The sequence below is a fragment of the Eretmochelys imbricata genome, chromosome 12, assembly GCF_965152235.1.
Source record: "Eretmochelys imbricata isolate rEreImb1 chromosome 12, rEreImb1.hap1, whole genome shotgun sequence".
In the NCBI taxonomy this organism is placed as follows: domain Eukaryota; kingdom Metazoa; phylum Chordata; order Testudines; family Cheloniidae; genus Eretmochelys; species Eretmochelys imbricata.
Genome location: NC_135583.1, coordinates 43,309,960 through 43,327,066, shown reverse-complemented (window position 1 = coordinate 43,327,066; position 17,107 = coordinate 43,309,960). Strand labels below are relative to the sequence as shown.

The window sequence follows — 17,107 nt, the reverse complement described above, 5'->3', positions numbered from 1 at the left end:
ACAGCAACAAGGTGAAACTAACATGATTCTTAAAACCTACAGATATCTCTCTACTGCTACAATGATCAGTATTCCCCACAGCACACCTTTCCAAATCCATGGTCCTACACATACTTAGCTATAGCAGGGTGGTTACCCTGCTCTGGCCCTGAAAGGGCTAAAGCAGCCCTGGAGAGGGCTGCAGCAAGGAAGAAGAGTGAGAACAGCTGGGGGAAGCTGAGTCAGTAGCTGACCACAGCTGTGGCCAGCTTAATTAAGGCCCAGCTGGCCTTTATAAGAGGGCAGTGGGCCAGAAGCCAGGGAGAACACACACTCTCTGCCTTTAGAGGGAGAAGGGCCTGGCTGCTGGGGAGCATACCTGGGTACTTAAGGTGGAGCAGGGCTGGGGGAAGGCCAGAGGAGCTCCAGCCTGGAAACCCCCCTGGCTGCAGGCCTAGAGTAAGACCAAATAGGTACTGGGGTTGCAGGGGGCAGCAGGTCCAAACCCCTCTTGCTTGTGATGAGTGGCAATTATACTGCAGTCTGCCCCAGTGAACGGGGGCTAGATGGTGACTGGCAGTAACCCTATACTGAGGCAAGGTGGGGATAGAGGGTGGGGGGTGCCCGGGAAGGGGAGACCCAGATCTGTGCAAGGTACTGCAGGGGGCAGCACCCTGGCATGAAAGGGGCACCAGGGTCAGGGAGGGACTCAGGGGCCCAGCAGCAAGCTGGACACCGGCCTGCAGAGGGCGCGCCGGAGCCTGCAAACGCTAATTCCCTGGATGACCAGCAGGAGGTGCCGTAGGAGTGAGTCCCGCACCATTACACTATCATGCTGGGTACCTAACCCCATGCACTAAATGCCCCAACAACTATGTTGTGGAAACCAATCACTACGCACTCAAATGAACTCACACAGAAAAATAATAAAAGAACAAACACTACATCACCCGTGGGCAAATACTTTTCACAAAACAATCACTCCATATCTGACCTCTTAGTCCTCATCCTCAAAGGAAATCTGCACACCTCCTTCAAAAGATGAGCTTGGGGGCTTAAATTCATAAATTTGCGAGACACTAAAAATCATGGACTCAGTCACTGGATTTATGGTCCCCTGCACCAATCTGTAACCCACTAAGCCTCCTTTGTCCTATGACTGCAGAGGTGTTAACTGCCTACTTCACCCTTAACATCTCTTGCAACATGTTAACTTCTTATGCTTAACAATCTGCACCAACCTTCTATATAGCTGTGACACTGAGGGCATGGCTACACTTGCAGATGTAAAGCGCTGGGAGTTAAACCAGCCTTCAGAGACCGCAGCAGGGAAAATGCTGCCATGTGTTTACACTGTCAGCTGAAAGTGCACTGGCGTGGCCACATTAGCAGCTCTTGCAACGCCACAAAGAGTAGTGCATTGTGGTAGCTATCCCAGTGTGCAAGTGGATGCAACATGCTTTTCAAACTGGAGGGGTGGAGTGTGACAGGGAATGTGTTGTGTGTATGTGGGGGGAGAGACTGTGTTTTGGGGTGCTGAGAGCGTGTCAGCATGCTGTATTGCAAGTTTAGGCAGCAGCAGACCCTGCTCCTCCACCCCGTCTCTCATACACACTCAACAGCAGCATTCCATACTAATGGCTTGCTTTGTCCCAGAGCAGATAAGCATGCGTGCTGTCACAAACGGTGCTTTGAAAGGGGATATCCACATTCCTGTAGCTGATTTCAAAACAATGAAAAGAGTGGCCATTTGACTTCAGGGGATTATGGGACATTTCCAGAGGCCAATCACAGCACAGTAATGCAACACCTCGTTCACACTGACGCCTGGGCGTTTCAGCCGGGGCGCAGCAAGCTTTATGCTTCTCGTGGAGGTGGATTACCAGGAGCTTTCCAGCTGCAGAGTCCAGGCGCTCTATGTGCCTTCCCAGTGTGGACACATCGGGAGCTGGGACACCCAGGGCTGCTTTAATGCACTCTAACTTGCAAGTGTAGCTTTCCTAGACCTGAAGAACTCTGTATAAGCTTGAAAGCGTGTGTCTTTCACTAACAGAGGCTGGTGCACATTACCTCTCACAACACTCTAACATGATTCTTGTCAGTTTCACCTGTGTCCTGACAAGCACCAATCCAACCAGAGATTATCAATTTCCATCTGCTGCTTGCCAAAAGCTAAGCTGCAGCAAAAGCACTAGAGGTGTCTGCAGATTTCAGAATCAAAAACAGCATTGATTAATATTCATTTTGCATATGGAAGGCTCTTTACCAACATAAATGGTAGCTTTAAAAAAAAAAAAGCTTAGAGTCTACAGAAGTTGATTGTTTAGTTCCTTCCTCTCCTCACCACCATTCACCAAAGGAAGTTTCCAATGCCCCACTAGCAAGTGGATTTTGCAAACACTGGAAGTGGATTGCCCAATGCTACTGGTGCCATAGTTCACCACTCCTGCAGTATTTGTCCTCTTCTCTCCTACTATGCCTAGTAATGAGTCACCTCTGTGCTAGAGCCTGTACCCTCACCGGACGTTCAGAGGGAAGGACTTACACTTAATAATGACACTTGTGCGACCTGAAAAAGTCCTGCCAACATTCTCAAGAATGTAACAGCAGACTCCTAAACAGAAAGCTTCTTGTACTAAATATCTTACATTCATATAATGCCTTCCAACCCCAGAGATCCCAAAATGCTTTAACAAGATTAACTGATCATACAAGAAGCCAGCCGCTGTTTAACAGCACAAAGCAACACTACCCAACAACTTACAGCAGGAAGTAAGACTTGGTCTATGCTACAGAGTTAGGTCAAAATAAGGCAGCTTATGTCAACCTAACTATGTCAGTGTCCACATTACAGTCTTGCTCCTGCCAATATAAGCGTCCTATTACACAGGCATACCACCACCTCCACAAGAGGCATAGGGTGGGAGTTCTCAACCTTTTCCTTTCTGAGGCCTGTGCCACAACTGTTTTCTGCATATAAAAGCCAGGGCCAGAGTTAGGGGGTAGCAAGCAGGGCAACTGCCTGAGGTCCCACGCCACAGGGGGCCACACAAAGTTAAGTTGCTCAGGCTTCTGCTTCAGCCCCAGGTGGTAAAGCTCAGGGCCCCAGGCTTCAGCACTGCATAGCGCGGCTTTGGCTTTCTTCCCTGGCCCCAGGGAGTCTAACCCTAGCCCTGCTTGCCAGACCCCCTGAAGCCTGCTGGCAGCCACCCAAGGGGCTCCGGGTCTCTGGCTGAGAACCGCTGGCATAGGGCTTATATCAGTGTAGTTAGGGTGATGCCGTGTCAGTGCAGACACTGCAGGTTACTTACATCAGCTGCTGGCTGTGATTTTTGTCAATTTCATGGCTACACTGGAGTAACTACTGCAGTGGATGTAAGCCAACCTAACACAGGTCGACTTGAAATTGTAGTGTTGATATGCCTTAAAATACTTTATCTAAAACCACAAAGAAAACAGACACAAAATGAATTGATGCAATCTGGAATTTGCCTAGATCAACTGCATCAAAACCATGACACTTGGAAAAAATGCTACAATCTTTAACAATCAGTGCGTTCAGAATCTCAATTTTACATCTCATCTAAAAGACTGGTACTCCAACCCCAGAGAGTTCCCATACTGGAGCACTAGCTCAGTACTGACAGAGAAAAGACTGACAATGAATTACCAACACCATTTTCAGTAGAACCCTATAGGTATGTCCATGCTGCAAAAAAAAGACCCTCGGCAGCAAGACTCAGACTCGCAGAGCTCATGCTATGGGGTTAAAAATAGCAGTGTAGATGTACAGGCTCAGGCTGGAGCCCGGGCTTCAAAACCCAGAGAAGGCGAGGGTCTCAGAGCCCAGGCTAGACCAGATGTCTACACAGCTGTATTTATCATCGCAGCACGCCCAATTCAGCTGACCCGGGCTGTGAAACGCGCTGCCATGAGGGTTTTTTTGCTGTGTAGATGTACCCCAAGTTTCCTTGGATGGCTTCCAGCCAAGGACTGACTATGCTTAGTTTATGAGACTAACTAGCTCACCATATGAAGCAGTGCATCTGCAGACTAAGAATGTGCATTTTGAGAGCACCTGTAAAGACAAAGAAAAGGCAGAACGGAGTTTTTTAAAAGGGGTATTCCTAGAGAGCAGCAGACCCACCAATTTCAAGTGGCAAATAATACCTTGCAAGTCATTTACCTGTCATCTACATAGGACTTCATTTACTCAACTAGGTATATTTCTGCAGATTAATTTGTTTATGGGTACAATTAAACACTAAGGCGAACAGGAAAAGTATCCAGAGAAGGTAAAACTGAACTGACTGTTCTTTTGATGCTCCTTCTTGGAAGAAATATACCCAAGCCTTCCCCTGTCCTGCCATTATGCTTCGGTCAGATAAAGAGGAGTAAAGTTTCACTATTTCCAGTTTATGCACTTCTCTGGCATACCTAGCACCCTCCTGGATCACAAAGAAACTTAGGTAGCCATTAAGATCTTCCTTGCCCAACCTGATCATGTCACTCTCATGCTTTCAAGTGGCTTGTGATGGGATACCAGGCCCACCACATACAAACACAGTAGCAACACAGGAGGCACAAGGATGAGACAACCTCTGTTCCCAGGAGCAAAATGATCAGGGTGGGGAGTGATTGTTCTCTAAAAAATTGTCTGGCCACTGTCTGATCACTTACTCCAAGACAGAAAGGCTAATTAAACGTATGTCTACAGTCACTGGGAAAATGCATCGTATTAGAAAACATGTGAAATAACCCTTGTAAGCTTGACTTAGCTCTTAGGGTGGAGGACAATTGCATTTAAAAACACATTAGCTGGCCGTGGTTAAGACTAGCAGGGATCTTAGGGTTAACCACAACCAGCTAACACCATTTTAATGTGACCATTCTTGACACATTCTGGACTAAGTCTTCTTGGTTATACAAAGCATTTTCCCAATACAGACAAGCCCTCAGTACTTTTCTGCTCATGGCTGTTTGCCCTTTGATTAGCTTGCAGCCTTTGCCCATAACTGTTTTTTTAATATTTTTCACAAACGTCTTTAAAAAATTATTTTACAATAGTCTTAATTATATTTATTTCAAAATAATTAGTCCCATTTCTAAATGTTCTGTGACTGCTCTGTTTAACCCAATTTCATCTTTTGGGATTTTAATTCTCTCTTATTAACTTAACTCGGTTCAGTACATATTAGTGATCACCTGTATTATACACCCATACCCCAAATTTCTTTCCTTCAAGAGCAGTCCTGATGGTTAGATATTAAGACCTGTAGGGACTACTCTCTTATCATATCCATTGTCCTACTCTTTCCTGGTGCCATCTAGAGGAACAAAAATACCTCCCAACCCCACTTACATCTCAGGATCTCAATCCCTTGTCCATGTGATCTCATCAGTTTCAAAGTTCAGGACCTCATTAACATTCTTCTTATGAGACCAACAAAAACTCAAACATAGTTTTGATAACCAAATAGCCAACTATATTTGCAACCAATACTACCTTCCAATATAGTCAACTTCCACAAATCAAGAATGCTTAATTGCTTCAATAAAGGTATATTCTTCCATTACAGGTTTCAGCCGGAAACCAATAGGACTTATGTTCCTAAATCATTTTGAAAAAAATCACTTCAGCTCCTAAATATGCGTTTAGGCTCCTATTTTTGAAAGTCTGTGTGTAGATAAAAGTTCACAATAACTTTGTTGACGTATTGAAAGTCTAAACAACCTTTCACTGTTACCTGAAGCAATTCTCACTTGAAGTGACAGAGACTGTGTGTGGCACATTGCTGCAGCCACTCTGCCGCAGCTTTCCCAACATGCTATCCAGCCTGCTCTGGCAGCTTATGGCTAGGGCCCTACCAAATTCATGGTCCATTTTGGTCAATGTCAGTCATTGGATTTTTTAAATTGTAAATTTCATGATTTCAGCTATTTAAATCTGAGATTTCACAGTGTTGTAACTGTAGGGATCCTGACCCACAAAGGAGTTTGGGGGGGGAGGGGGTGTTTCACAAGGTTATCGGGCGGAGGGGGGTTCTGGTACTGCTACCCTTACTTCTGCGCTGCTGCTGGCAGCGGCGCTACCTTCAGACCCGGGCAGCTGGAGAGCGGCAGCTGCTGGCCAGAAGCTCAGCTGTGAAGCAGAACCGTCGCCATCAGCAGCACAGAAATAAGGATGGCATGATATAGTATTGCCACCCTTACTTCTGCGCTGCTGCCTGCAGAGCTGGGCCCTCAGTCAGCAGCCGCCACTCTCCAGCCACCCAGCTCTGAAGGCAGCAGGGCAGAAGTATGGTATTGCCACTCTTACTTCTGCGCTGCTGCTGGCAGGGCGCTGCCTTCAGAGCTGGGCGCCTGGCCAACAGCCACTGCTCTCTGGCCGCCCAGCTCTGAAGGCAGCACAGAAGTAAGGGTAGCAACCCCCCTAAAATAACCTTCCAACCCCTCTGCAACTCCCTTTTGAGTCAGGATCCCCTGTTTGAGAAACACTGGTCTCCCCTGTGAAATCTGTATAATAGAGAGTAAAAGCATACAAAAGACCAGATTTCACGGTCCATGATGCATTTTCACGGCCATTAATTTGGTAGGGCCCTACTTATGGCTCAGCCCACTGGCCAGGTTCAGACTTCACTTTCCGGGGTAGCAGGTCCAAAACCACAGGCCAAAAACAAAGCGAGTCAGCTCTCAGCCCCTGTGAAGTTATTCATCCACCCACCCTTTGGGCTCAGCTCAGACCCCACTCTTCCCCTCAGATGGGGCACCTCTTCCTGCAGCCTGTCTTAATCACCGACAGGTCCCTGATAAACCCAGGCAATCTGGTGTCAGGCATGCCTTCCCTCCAGGGAGGCTCTGATTCATCATAGTCCTACTCAGGGCTTGTCTACCCTTACAGCACCCCTAGCACTTAGTGAAGATGATACCTATGCAGATGGGAGAGCTTCTCCCATCAGCATAGGTAAGTCATCGCTTGTGGTGTGGATTTTCCACATCTGGGAGCGACAGTTATACCAACATAAAGTATAGACCAACGTTTCTCAACCAGGGGTCCGTGGCCCCCCAGCAGGTTTCCAGGAAGAGTGCAGGGCGGACGTTAGATTCACTGGGACTCAGGGCAGAAACCCCAAGCCGTGCGGAGCTTAAGCCAAAGCAACTTAGCTTTGTGCAGCCTTCTGTGGCATGGGGCCCCAGGCAATTGCCCTGCTAGCTACCCCAATGCCAGTCCTGGCTTTTTATCTACTGGATATACAGAAAACCAGTTGTGGGCTACGGAGGTTTTACTAGCATGTTGGGAGGGGCTCAAAAAGAAAAAGGTTGCGAACCTCTGGTGTAGACCAAGTCTCAGGTGCTGGCTTAGCAAGGCTTCACTCCCCAGGTGAGAGCAGGTGATCTTACAGGCCTGACAGGCACTACAGGTGTAGCAGGCAGGGCTGACTGTGGTCACTGCAGTTCTTAACCCCTCCAGCCTGTGCTGGTTTGCCAATAAGAAATTGTTTTTAATAAAAATACAATTTTAGCCCTTAATGTTGATGTATTGAAAGTCTAAACAACCTTTCACTTCACAGCACATGAGTAGTCAGTCACATTGAAGTCAATGGGATTATTTGTGAGAGTTTAATTATGTACCTGTTTAAGTGTTTGCAGGACTGGGCCTTCATTTTCAATATTTTGGTTTTTGCAGATCATTTTCTAAAATTCAAATAAGGCACCCTACCAGCAGTGGCATTTTTAAAAAGTGTTTATAGTTTAATTAATTCAAATTTATAATCTAAGATTCCAGTAGCACATATTTTCAAATAAATTACCTCACCGGGATTTAAATGAATGATTTTTCTTTTGAAAATCAATTATTTGAATGGCCCACCGTGATTACCTAGAACAAACCGCACCACTCAAGCCAACCAGTTTTTTTTGTTTTGACACACACAAAATCAGAGGCTGATCTAGTTCTCATTGAAGTCAATGGCATAACTCTGCCATACCTCAGTGGTATAGGATCAAGCCCTTGATGGGTACAAAGAATGGAGCAGACATATCTAGACTACAATAAGGGGAAATAATTTAGTGTCTGACTAAATACTACTGAATTCCAACTGTCTTGGACAGGTGTACTTCCACATGGCTTGAAAAGTGGCTCAAGGACAGTAAATGTAGATTGTCAACATGAACATATCAAGTTATAGAAGAGATCTAACAGAATACAGCAGGGATCTGTATTTAGTCCAGTTTTTTTCAATATTTATACAGAAAAGAGGTAAACAGCATGTTATGATTAACAGAAGGTACTAAACTGAGAAATGTTGCTAGCATCACAGAAGAAAAAGCAATATGAAAAGTCTTCCAGAAGAAAAATGATCAGGAAATAAAAAATTGAATTCAGCCTGAAAAGCCAGCAGCTAATCTCTCTTGGGAAAATCTTAACAAATATTTAATGGAAGGGTGAAATTTGGAAAGTAGCAGTGCCAAGAGACCAGAGTGGAAGGAAAGAAAACTGAGTTTAAAATGTGATATGGCAACAAAAAGGGACAATGCTACTTTGGATTGCACACATGGGAATAACATGGGACAAGAAGATGGTTAAATATCAGGAAACATTTCTGTAAGCAAGATCTTTAATAATCTAAGAAAGGAAGTGGAAGTCTCATCCCCAGTAATATTTACAAGTAAATTGAACAAAACACAGACATCTTCTGCAGGGAAAAATCCCATTGTCTAGAAGTAGGGGGTGAAAAAAGAGACCCCACTTCTCTGTGATTTCTAACTTGCATAAATCTTAAGTTTTAGCTAAACTGAATGCAGCCCTACCTCTCATTTCTGCTTGCTGCCATCAGCTGAACCCTACCATATGCCAGCCCCAGGAAGATATCAGATTAGAGGCACTGGGTGGGGAAGTTTGATATGGTTCCCATTCATGCACAACTGTATGTCAATCAAATTAAACTGTAATTCTCACTTGGATTTCCAAAGATGAGCAGGATGTATTTGTACTTTGAGGGTATGTCTACACTGCAATTAGACACCTGCAGCTCGCCCATGCCAGTTGACTTGGGCTTGCAGGGTTGTTTCATTGCAGTGTAGACTTCGGGGCTCAGGCTGAAGCCTGGGCTCTAGGACCCTGCAGGGTGGGAGGATCTCAGAATTCCCGCTGCTCAATCCTGGAAGTCTACACTGCAATTAAACCACCCCAGGAGCCCTAGTCAGCTGGCACAGGCCAAGCATAGGTTTTTAACTGTAGTGTAGACATACTCAGTCACCCTCCTCATGTCTTCCTTCCATAATAGTAACACTTTGCCATTACACATAGTCCTTAACCCTCACAACACCCCACAAGGCAAGTAGCTAAATATTATCCACATTTTACAAGTTGAGAAAGGGAGAAACAGAGAGGGGAAGCAATTTGTCCAAGGCTACACAACAAATCAGGGGAAAAGACAGCATTAGAACTCCAAAAATCCTGGCTCCCACTGGCATGCTCTAGTCGCCACAGACCATGCCACCTCTACTGTTTTCATCTACTTCTGACCTCCCAACCAGTTAATTTATAAGACAGTGGAGTGGCCTGTTTCCTGCTCAGCTATATGCAGACTAACCCTTTTAATTTCAAAACAGACCCCAGAATCCTTTATGTAGTACTACAGCATGACAGAGAAGAACTGTCTTTCTTTAAAGAGTTAACACCAGGGGAAAGTGCCAGACTGAAAGCCTGGAGGCTCCTCACTCTACAGAGTAGTCACATCTCAGGCAGCATTAATGTAAATTTTTTCCACATTAGGTAATTTCAGCCATAGGCTGTGAAGCACCATCATCATTCAGCTTCGGCAGTCCATTCAATCCTTAGCCACTGTCAGTGAGTCTCATTTGTAACATGAACAGTGGCCAATCAGCAACTGGACTGGGACATCCCAATCATTTCATAGAGGTCACCATGTGGTCTTTATCAGAGGGCAATGCCTTTTGGACATTAGTAACCTGGGCTAGATTTGATACTTTGGCCTGAGATATTTACTTACCAGACCTGCTAATGCTAATCCAATAATATAGTGCTTGCCATCTGAGTAAACATATGCACTTAAGACCCACATGTCCCAGAAAGCATCAGAATTTGATCAAGAACAAGCCATTCAACATTGGTTAATTTTAATCTCCTTCACCAGAAAGATTTGCATTATTATAGGGACAACTATAAACCAAAGGCCAATTTCTAAAGCAATAGAGAACTATGCAATTCTCCCAACACAATAAGGGCTGAAAAATCCAGTAGAGCGAGTGGTAAATTTTCCTGGATGAGGAATCCTGCCACCAACTTTCACAAAATTTAAAACATTAATTTTTAAAAGTTTCTAGCACTCATGGTTTCAAAGATAACTTTCCAAATCTAAACAAAATGTAAACCAATAAAGTACTTGTTTCTAAGTCTGCAGACAGACAACTCCAATCCCTCTGTTGTTGCTCATAGCTTTGCCCAGCTGTCACGTGACAAATGACCAGTCTCATCAATTTTCCACTGTTGCTATTGAGAACCCTGTGAGCAACAATGAAGCTGACAAGAATCATGTCATATTCTCTGCTGCTTGGCAAATCTAAGAGCAACAGCAAGGGAAAGTTATGACTTATTCATTGGAGACGAAGACAACAAAAACGTGGAGGCAGCTAGGAAAGGGGTAGATTAGCAGAGACCCTATCCTTAGAGCTGACAGGAGACACTGTGTTGGGAGCAGAGGAATGTGAGAAAGAAAATGCTCATTCTCCCTTCTATTATCCTAGGGTGAAGTTTCAAATTTATCATAAGCCTACTAGTGGGAATCACATCCTTGTAGTAATTTAAATATTCTCTCCTTTCCCAGCATATAGGAGAGATCAAGGAGGATTTGTGTTGTGGGGCAACATACAAGAGCAGAGTCTCTAATCTAATTTGAGCTCTCTTCTCTAACCAAGCTCCTCGGTGTCTGACAAAGTTTTCATGGATGAAGGAGTGGATCAGTAGAGAGTGTGGGTGAGGGAAAGGAGAGAAAATCTGGCAGCTGAGTGGGACAGGCAAACTAAAGTGGAAAGAGTAGTGCACACAGTGTAACTGAAGAGAGAGAAAGGGATGGAGAAAGAAAAGAGGAAACAGACACTGAAAACCAGAAAATATACACTAACATAGTAATGAAAAGAGGGGAAAAAATGGAGTGAAGCCAGAAAAGGCAAGAAGTTAAAACACAAATACAAGAAAGATAGCAAGTTATTTAAAAGTATGCTAAATCGAAGACTGACAGTTAAAATTCACTACAGTGAAAATGCAGTACAGAATTGCTTGGGCTTGGGGGAACTGAGGTGGCAGGGGTACTTTTCACTCTGAGTAGTAGGCAAACAGATGTCAAACCCATTTTTCAAGCTCTACTCTCAACACGCCACCTCTCCTAAGGACACTACTAATGTTTCCACAGCTCTTCATCAAGCATGTCACACGCCAAGTGCTACAATAAATCACAACAGAGCATTTAAAATCAGTATGTACAAGTCAGTATGTACAAGGTGACAAAGTCTGATTTTGAGACTTTCGACAATTAATCCGCACCCAAAAATCAGCACCTGAGTAACACCACACCATATGGTTTGAGAAAAAGTTCAACAAACCCTAGAAGAAGGGACTCTGAAACAGTCCCAGGATCCATCACTGGAAATCACTCCACTGCCAGCAAAACTCTGCACCCGCAGCTTGCTGGAAATGGCTTTAGGTAGGGACTGTGGCTTTTCTCTCTGCAAAGAGCTAGACAGACATAACTATGGTGCTATCCACAAACACTAAATAAAAACCCATGAACAGGACACCTCAGTGCATTACAGCTTAGGAAATACCAGAGTAAAGAGTACGGACAAACTCAGTGGTACCCCTGGTACACAGACATCACCCCAATAGTCTTCAAAGGAAATGACATTTCATGAGTTTTTCCTCAAGTTCTGGCACAACCTCTAGTAAATAGCCTTAAAATTTCCTGTTTAAAAGTTGTATGAGAGCTTTTCTACTCCTCACTGAAGCAGCAGGGGTGGGAGCTGTCTTTTCAGCAAAGAAAGGGCAGGACCAGAGCAACAGAACCCACTGTCCTCACCCCAGCCGTAGGGGAATCAAGGGAAAGAGGGCAGTCAGGTTGGATGGTTTATGGGAGGCTGTGTGGAACTTGGAGGGAGAGTCAGAGCTGAGGGGACAGAGATGGGGTTGATGGAGGGGCTCATGATGGGCCAGTAGGGAAGCAGAGGGGGACATACAGAGTGGGACCAGAAGGGCAGCAAAATTGCAGGTAGGTGGGTTATGCTGGAGCTGGGGAGAGTCTCTGCAGAAAGCTCTTCCACTAGGCTGGTAGGGAAAGGGGGTCACACGAGGCAGCCGAGTTGAAGTGAGGAGTGGAGGACATGAATATGGGCAGGGGGCTCACAGGACATATGGGGCAAGGGCATGAAGGATGCATGGAAGCTTCTATGGGACAGGAAGGGGTTATGCTAGCCCAGTAAAGCACAGAAGAGAGGCACAAGGTTGTGGGTGGGACAAAGATAGGGGGGTAGTTACGCTAGCCAGATGGAGAAGGGAACATGGGACACATGCAGGAGTGGAGATTAAGTTGGCGGGGAGGGGGGACACAAGAGGGTTGGGGGTGATTTATGCTGGCCCAATGCAAGAGGGGATATGGGACAAGGGTGTTCGGGGATTGGGTGTTGGATCGGGGAGTTATGCTGGCACGGTGGAAGAGAGCATACGGGATTGGGGTGGGGGAGAAGATTATGCTAGCCCAACAGAGTAGGAGATACAGGATAGAGGGGCTGGGGAAGCAGGGGAGGGGACACGGGGGAGTTACACTGGGCCAGTGGGTGAGGGGGATACAGAAGAGTGGGTTTGGGGGGATTAGGCTGGCCTGGTGGGGGAAGGGAAACGGGAAGGGGGTGCGGATACAGGACCGAGGCGGTTACAGTGGCCGGAGGGGGTACGGGATTGGGGGCGTTACGCTGGCAGGGGGAGCAGACACGGGGGATTGGGGGCGTTACGCCGTCCGGCAGGGCGGGGGGGGACACGGGAAGCGTTAGGCCGGCGGGGGGACGCGGGGCAGTGGGCTGGCCGGGGGAGAGGCCCCAGGGCTAGGCGGGAGGAGGGAGGGAGGGTTGGTTACGTGGGCCCCCCGGACAGGTGGGGGCTGGGCCAATCGGGCTGGGCCGACGATGGGAGAGGACACGGGTGGGGGCTGCGCTGGCCCTGCGAGGGGGGCGGGGGTCCAGAGGACCAGGCTGGAGGGGAGGGGGCTGCGCTGGCCCTGCGGGCGGAGTCCGGGGCCGTCAGGCGCGGCCGACGGGAGAGGGCCGGGTCACACGGCGCCGGGGGCGAGAGGCCTGGCGGGGGGGGGCAATGACCCCGGGGTCCCCGCCCCCACTCACCGGGCCGGGTCCCTGCAGCGGAGGAAGCGGCGGAGGTAGGAGCCAGGCATCCAAAATGGCGGCTTCGCGGCCTCAGCACCGATACCGCAGGCGGAAGGATTCGCAGGACGGGAACTCTCTCCTCTCCGTTTCCCGGACCCACCTCGTGAGGGGCGGCGCTCCGCCGACACTGCAGTCCCAGCTGATCAGCCTCCCGTACAGCAGGCCGTTCGCTGGTGCCGGCGGCAGAGGAAGTTGAGAACTACTTTCCTAGGCGGAAGCAGCCTTGAAATCCCATATTCGAGGAGCGATACGTTAGCGCCGTGGCAGGCAGTGATGACGTCAGACGCGTGGCTAGTCACCGCTCCGAGTGTTGCCGCGAGATGCGGCCGGCTGGCCCCGACACTGCGAAAGAGGGTTCCGCCCCCTCCCCGCAGGTTCAAATCTGGCAATAGAATGAGGGCTCCTTATTTAATCCGCTTCAGGAGCCCTGTAGAAAGCTGTGCTGTGTCCTTTGTCAGAGACACTTTCTGTCCCCTTTCTACAAGTGGAATAAACTCAGTATGGCCTGGCTTACACACCAGTGCTCCAAGCAGCTAGGGAATTAGAAGATAAGCACACGTCCCAGGATACCTGGGGTTTAGGATGCCCATGGATGCATATTTTAGTGCATTGAATTCACAAACAATATTGGCAAAACTATCATTGGAACGTATGTTTTCTGTTCTTTTAACTATTTATGTGTTTTCAGAAGAAGAAATTCCTGCATTCAAACCTTTCTCTCCTTCACTAACAGGAATGGTGTGGCAAAATTCTGGGCCTCCGTGTTCACATATTGTAGAGCTTACAATGTAATTACACATGTGAAAGGTACGAGGTGTAGATACAACATACAAGCAAATGACTATGGGGAAGAATTGGATCATCTTGGTTAGTTTTGTGTACTTGACATGTTTTTTTGGTGGTGTTCCTTTCTCTTTTTCATTGGGGCTAGATATAGGGAAAGAAAGAGCAAGAAAAGCAGAGGCATAGCTTGTCACCTGCCTTCCCGTTAGTAGTCTTCTGGGGTTTGTAGGCATCATGGGAGAGATGGAGAACATAGAACTGATAGGAGCAGTAGATGGAGGAGGGCAAGAAAGAGGTGAGCGGGAGGGAGGCAAAGAGGAGAATAAGAGCCAAAGCAGAGGTGAGAACAATAAAAGTAGAAATATTATTTGTCCCTGACTCTTGCTCCCAATCTTCTTTTCTGGACCTAGAGCCCTGCTCCCTCACTACACCAGTTTGTTGTGAGACTCTGGTGCTGCTCTTTGTGAGAATGTGGCTGGCCCTTTAAGAGAGGATTGGTCTCAGCCCCAGCTCTGATACAGCCATATCTCCTCCCCAGGAGGGGAAAATGAAGATGGTCAAGTGACCAGTGAGTCATATGACACAATCACACTTCTGAGGTAAATAAGGGAGAGGCTAAGGGAGAGACTTCAGGTGAAGTAGAGGCCTCACTTGTAGGAGTCCTTAAGGCACCAGGAAAGATAGTTCAGTAGAGCTAGGACTAAGATGTGGTGATCTGGCTCCAAGCTATGGAGGGGGGCTGCACCCTAGCAGGTATGCCTTGCAGGAAAAAGCATTGTTATAAGCATTCTGCTTTGAGTTCTGTTTCTTGAAGATTTTTGCTAGCTTCAGTGGAACCTCTGGGAAGCTAATTTAAAGAGATGAGGGATAAGTGTAGCACTAAACCCTGGAAGTAAGGCCGTGTAATCCCTTAGCTGAGAAGGAAGTTTTGGAACTGGAGGGCCACTGGAAACTATAAAAAGCCAATACATTAGAGCCTGGAAGGGAAATCTTGTTTGAAATACTTGACCTGTGGTAAGTTAGTAGGAGAACCAGGAGGAAACTGAGGGTGGGGGCGGTAGCATAGCTTCCCTACACTGTGAGGGAATGGTGGCCCTACAAAACTCTTCATATTCCCTTCCTCCTACACGGCAGGAAATACCTAACTCAACTTCTATATCCTTTAACAATGATCCGAATGATTCTAAAGAGAGCACAGAGAAGGTCTGGGCACCAGAAAGCTACTCTAGTGCAGCACAGCTTCTAGCCCTCAGCTGAATCACATAGCTCCAATTGCATTCAGACTCCATGGGGAACCACAACAGGTGCTTGATGATAACAGGTTGGGCCCTGTTGTGTTAGGCACTGTACAAATATTTAGTGAATGACAGTCTCTGTCTCAAAGAGCTTCCTCAGAACTAAAGTCCTAGAACCAAGCACTTCTGGAGTTGACCTTATTGCTACTAGGTATGTAGTCTGAGCCTTTTTATCTTTGAAGCCATTAATTACCCTTCTCTCTCTCCTGTCCCACATACGCTGCGTAAAAACTGCCTGATCCCTCAAAGGACATGGAGATGAAGATGTTGGTAGCTTTCCCATTAGCTCTTTGTCATCACTGAAGGAGCTAACATTCAGGCTGTCCCCAAAGGACAAAGAATTTCTAAAGTCTTCAGAACACATCTGAATGGAACTGCATTCTATGACAGAACGCTGCTGGTCATGGAGATTTGTAATGGATTGAGGTGGATGAGCCGAACCCCAGTGCTCCTGTGGGCCCAATCTAGTTATCAATATTCACCACCAACAATCTGGACTATCTTGCCCAGCACAGAGGGTATCATGTGCTTCTGCCAGATATAGACTAGCTACAGAGTGTTCACCAGATACACCAGCTGCGCTAATCATAAAATCCTTTAATGCTCTGCCAGGTATGGCTGAGGCAGGGCTGTTGCTAGCCATTTTGGTGCCCTACGCAGCCCCCCCGTGGGGAAGCAGAGGATGGCCCCAGGCCTCTGTGGGGGGGCAGGAGCAGGCTTTGGGGGCAGGGGGGAAACTGCCCCACCGCACGAGCCGGAGGAGCGATTTGGGGCCAGGTCACTCCACTTCCTGTCGCCTGGTGAGTGCAGGGCAAGCCCGACCCTGCACTCACGGGGTGGCGGGAAGTGGAGAGACCCAGACCCAGCCCGCTCCGCTCTGGTCCCCTGGCTCCCAGATTTGGGGGCAGAGGGAACTGCACTCGCTGGGAGCCGGCAGCACAAACTGGGCTGGGGCTGGGTCACTATACTTACCACCGCCCAGTGAGTGCAGGGTAGGCCTGACCCCTGCTGCAGTCCTCAGGAGAAGGGATGGAGTGGGGGTGAGGCTGGGGCGGAGTAGGGGCGGGGGGTCATGGGGAAGAGGCAGAGCAGGGGCTGGCACAGCACGCAGCTGCGTAGGGCACCAAGAAATTTTGTGCACCAAATTTCCTATTGTCCTACGCAGCTGCGTACTTTGCGTATGGGTAAGGACAGCCCTGGGCTGATGTTTATTTAAATCAGGTATTTTACACACAGTGCGACCTAGAGGCTAAAAATAATAACACAGTTTAGCATTCCATTACATCTCTCTCTTTAAGTTCTATGTTTCTACCATTTACAATATTTACATTATTACTGTCTTTGAAGTTCAATATGAATCAGTCTATTAAGTGTCTCTGAATCATACTGGTTTTCTAATTACACAACTCGAATACATAACGACTTGGTCATCTGGCTGTCCATTAGATGTAAACTGGCTGTGGTTGGTTAGCATCCTTGAGTCGTCATAGTCTTATTCTGCATCTGCCATCTGTAGTTTGCTATGCTAATTATTCTTTCTGAGGAACAAAGTGTAGATGTCAGCTGTTTCTGTTGAACTCTCCATTGTCAGTCTCAAT

The 17,107-nt window shown here is 47.3% G+C and overlaps 1 protein-coding gene across 1 annotated transcript in view; it reads right to left on the bottom strand.

Moving 5' to 3' along the window:
* The window catches only part of AP1G1 (adaptor related protein complex 1 subunit gamma 1), a 99,779-nt gene extending 86,165 nt beyond the window's left edge, over positions 1-13,614 (bottom strand). Inside the window, exon 1 of the mRNA XM_077830860.1 lies at positions 13,390-13,614. The gene's annotated coding sequence lies outside the window, so the exon portion shown is untranslated. The remainder of the gene's footprint in view (positions 1-13,389) is intronic.
* Positions 13,615-17,107: the final 3,493 nt, after the last annotated feature.